Source organism: Limulus polyphemus, unplaced genomic scaffold (genome assembly GCF_000517525.1).
Source record: "Limulus polyphemus unplaced genomic scaffold, Limulus_polyphemus-2.1.2 Scaffold201, whole genome shotgun sequence".
In the NCBI taxonomy this organism is placed as follows: Eukaryota; Metazoa; Arthropoda; class Merostomata; order Xiphosura; family Limulidae; genus Limulus; species Limulus polyphemus.
This window is the reverse complement of record NW_013665811.1, coordinates 722559-727637: the sequence shown is the minus strand read 5'-3', so window position 1 is coordinate 727637 and position 5079 is coordinate 722559. Positions and strand designations below refer to the sequence as shown.

Sequence of the window (5079 nt, the reverse complement as noted above, 5' to 3'; positions counted from 1 at the left end):
TACATAAGCTAAAAAACATCATAATTCAAGTGTAAACGATGTTATCATTACCCCTTGAAGTTAGCTTTCTTACAAACTTCTAGTGCTCATTTAGAAAACTTAGATACAGGGTCAAACAGGAATTACCAGCCAATAACAGATGAACATTAGATGACTGTAACATGTACATACTCAATGCTTTGTACACAATACAATCGGTGTCTTTAGGTGACCAACCCATATATTATGTTTGAAGTGAAGTAACAAAAAATCAATACACATAATATTCAATTTTATTTCACACATTCGTAAAATAATTACTTGAAAGACACGAAGGTTTATTTAAAGTGATGTTCTAGACGTATATGTTTTATTTGATAAGGCTGCTTTTCTACTGGTAAAATTGTATATGCGCTTAGTGGGGTTGTATCTTAGTCTAGGCAAATAGTTGCCCATTGCTATGAATTATATACATAGAATTTAGTTACACAGCAACTATAAATGCTCGCTATATACTCAAACAAATCTCCATGACAATCTCCAGCTGCAGCTTGACATTTTACATATCGAATTAATGTGATCAAATAGTCAATAGGTACAGAATATCATCATGAACCATATCACATAATCCTTTGTCATATTTGAGCATACAAAAATCCAGCAAACAAGAGAAATAAAAATGATTGTGAATTTAAAAATTTGCAAATATGGATCGTAAAAAAGTAAGGAAACAAGATTGGAGATACTGTAGACATTATTTATTCAAACCACAATTCCCTATTTAGACTCCACCAAATGTAATTCTAGGCAACAGCATGGAGCCAAAATAGGGTTTGTAGTTTGAGTAAATAATGTCTACAGTATCCCCAGCCTTGTTTCCTTACTTTTTTATGATTTCTATTTGCAGGATTTTAAATTCCCAATTTTTTATTTATCTTGTGAATTTTACTTTCCACATATAATTTCACCTTATTCACGTTTCAGCTTGATCCAACTGTATTGCTTCTGGCCAACAGTGATGAAACAAAGTCAAACTGTGTTTTCCTGCATGCGTGGCATGAGTCTAGCCATTACTAATATATCTTTCCATAAAATCCACTAGCTCCCGAATATTAAAGTGTAAAAAATGAAAAAGACTCAAACCCACTTTAATCAAAACAACAGGCACATTGTTTCTTTAAACAACGCCTTACAGGCCAGTAATCAAAATTAACTTTAAACATTATGGTCAACTTTTAATATTTTCATTCAAAGATTGCTTAATAGTTGTGTTCTCAGTGACTGATACACTTTAAATTGCACATTATTAGTACTAGACTGTTCCGGATTTAGATTTATAAGTGTCTCTTTAATTCATAATAAATAATCATTTTCTGCAGTTCTGATAATTTGAAATTGCTTAATAGTTACAGAATTGTCACTACAAACTAGCACGTCTTTCAGAATGTTTGATACTTCCACATACCTTGGTAAACTATGCTCCATTATTCGATATGCCAGTCTTCTTTAGTAGGTACTATATATATATACTCTATAACACTCATAGCATTTATACATGTAGATGACGTTCGAGCAGTTTGGTTTACCTAATTGTGTATTTAAACACAAAATAGTTCCCTATTCTGATGATGAGTTTAAGCATGACTCGAAGTTATACTTGTGGATAAACATTGCACAGTAAAGTCTTAAGTTTTTTTTTTCAAGACATGTTTATCAGTGAAGGGTAGAAAAAGGAAACCAGAGTTTCCATCTTACCTATCTTCACATATGATCCACGATTTAGATAACCTACTGAGATTCTCTTAATAAATTATCTGGTAAGTAGGCCGGCTGGAAAGGATGAACGAGATCTGGGCTTAACTAACCATATGTAAGAAGTTCCTACATTCGTCTAGAACCTGTAAATATGTAAGGACACATGCATCAAATCTTTGAAAAATTGTATGAATAAAGCTACGTTCATTTACTTAGAAGGGTACGTAAGATATTAAGAATATCGCAGACCAAAAGCTTAAAGAATTATGTGTCATGGGCTGATGGTGTATGTAGGAAATTTTAAATGATGGCGTTTCCAGATCTTACCATTTATCTAATAAATCAAGAATATCTCAAACGGTAAAATTTCTTTCTGATAGAGCTTTATATTCTTGATAGAATGCAGAGAAATAATGATTTAAAAATGTATATGAATGAACATTGCGAACTGTCATAAATGCTGAAAAGAAAAAATAAGTAGATGCTTTTCTACATCCAATCGAAAAGTACAAACTATCTAAAATACTTACTGTCTCAGCCTCGTCATTAAAATTACAAAAGTACTCGTCACGTTAAAGAAGATACCAATATCATTGTCTGGTATACATACTAAGTTCTATACGTTCCATTTCAATATCACTCTATGTGATGAAAAGTTGTGTTGATGTATATATTTTAATATTTTTATTTGACTTTTACAAAATGCATTGTTATTCTGAATAGGTTTGATTGTTTGTTTGGCTCGAGTTTTACATACTAAACGTATTTCCAGACAAACTCTGACAGGTGCATGACGTAATTTAGAAACAAATATAAATATATTTGCCTTGAAGTAATAGTAGTAATTATTGTTGTTTTCTTAGTGCAATTGGTTATCTGTACTCTGTCCAACGTAGGGAATCGAACCCCGGATTTTAGCATAGCGAGTCTTTAAAATTACCAGTGACCAATCTGAGATCCTATAAATAGAACCTTATAAAAAGTTGTAGAGGATGTAAGTACAGCCTTATGGAAAATTCTAGAGAATCTAAGTAGATCCTTATGGAAAGTTCTAGAGGATGTAAGTAGAGGCTTATGGAAGGTTCTGGAGGATATAAAACATGCACCTGAAATTAATAATACCACTTATGTATAGTCATCTTCTGACTTTCACACACATCTGATCACACTGATCATACAAGAAAGCTAGACTGAAACCAGAGACATCATCCCATGTAAAACTTTCAGAAATTTATTAACATCAATGTTCCGAATACGTGTGCTTCTTTTTGAAAATCGTCGATTTTGTGTTTCAAGTAACCGTTCAGTGTTTCTAGCTGAACTTACTAATATTAAATATAGTATTCTTCTAAAAATTATACATCATCTTAGAGACCTTTTACAGTTTCTGTTCCTAATATTTATGTTCCATATAAAGAAAATGGGACTATTTTTCTGTTAATTTTCAGGTCTGATAATAATGATAAAATAAAACACAAATTATAAGTTTGCGTCATTGTACAGCAAATATCTTCTTAGCCGACTCAACGTTGACAACACGACTCATTTGTGTTTATAAAGAACTGGTGAGCATTAGACATATGAACAATTAAACGTTCTTCAACAATTATGCCGAATCTCAATGCAAGGTCAATAATATGAAACGTACTCTAATTACAAAAAAAATCGATGAAAATGAATCTCTACTGAAATTGCTATCGCATACCAAGAACCACAGCTGTCAACTGTTCTTACTGACTCGACTTGTATGCATAATATGCATTGGTGCAGACCAATGGTCAGTATGATCGATCGGTTGTTATCTATTTACTTGCATTTCTATAGCTTACAGCTAAAAGCTCCAAATGCTGCTGAAATCTATCATACACATTCACTGTACCATTAGAACTGCCAACTGAACCGTACATTCCTGGATAATCGAAACGACTTTAGGCCGAGATAATTATTGACGGGGAAGAAGGGGGGTCGTGTCCCCCGCATATAGAAATGGGAATGGCCAAGCATGCTTGTAGAATCAGACCTAATCACGATATTCATTATCAGGAGTGCTGGCAGGGATCCAATAGCGAGGCCAGCGTCATTTATTCCTCTGAATACCAGGCATGAAAATCCATTAAGACGAAATTTATGATTCGTTGCTCATAATGGAGTTTTATGGTCAGCAAACGGAGATTTACTCTACAAGTCTAAGGAACCTTCAGTTCTACATAGCCATTGACTTCCCACTACACGATACACACGAACAATGAATGCTGCTAATTTGTTTCCAATGACACACAGCGGTGGCGAAGAACGAAGTGGTCGGTTTTGTCTGTCAATCGGTGTTATCCGAGGGTTTTAAATTCATCCATTGACTATAGTATACAATATAGTCACAAGCTTATGGAATGGTGTTTACTTCCTTTCAAACTAGCGTGATTTGTCCGTCAATATGTCTACAGGTTTTACAGTTCTACTTATCCACTCAATACAGCCTCACGATCATAATATGTTCTCCCTTTGTTTCTAATATTATACAGTGGCAGAGAAAACTAACATCATTGGTTTTGTATGTTTGTCTGAAAATCTTGCACAAGACCGTGAAGTATTACCATCTAACGTTACAAGTTACATCAGTGATAGCGAAGAATAATGCGATTAGTTTTGTGAGTCTATTAGCATAAAAAGTACAGCACAACTTCTGTATAATTTATGCATAATCAGAGATATGTATCTACGAACTTCCGCATATGTTTCACATACATACTTTGTGCAAATCATAAAACTACATACACGTTCTTTAATTACACGCCTCAGTTTTTAGAACAAATGTTATTCATTTAGTTTCGTATATATTGTATATGATCACAGTTTGTTGTGGTTTGTTTTGAATTTCGCGCAAAGCTACACGAGGACTATCAGCTCTAGCCGTTCCTAATTTAGCAGTGAAAGGCTAGAGGGAAGGCAGCTAGCCATCATCACCCACCGCCAACTCTTGGAATACTAGTTTACTAACGAATAGTTCGTTACATTATAGCACCACAACGGCTGAAAGGGTGAGCATGTTTGGTGGGGCGTGAATTCAAACCCGCGACCTTCAGATTGCGAGTCAAGCGCCCTAATCGCTTGGCCTGCCGGGCCATGTGATCACGGACTTTAATCTATAAGTACAAACGCTAAACATAGACTTCGTACATTTTGTTCATAATCACAGCTATAACTTTGTTAGCACAAGTGCCATACATAGTTTTTGTATACATTTTGTATAATCACAGACCAGTCTGAGAGTACAAAAGTTTGAATACAGGTTTATTATACTTTATGCATGATCACAAAACCAGGGCCAGGCGGTTAGGGCGCTCGACT

The 5079-nt window shown here is 34.4% G+C and overlaps 1 long non-coding RNA gene across 1 annotated transcript in view; it reads right to left on the bottom strand.

The window, feature by feature from the left end:
- The window catches only part of LOC111085013, an 83659-nt gene that overhangs the window by 30960 nt on the left and 47620 nt on the right, over positions 1-5079 (bottom strand). The gene's annotated exons all lie outside the window — the stretch shown is intronic.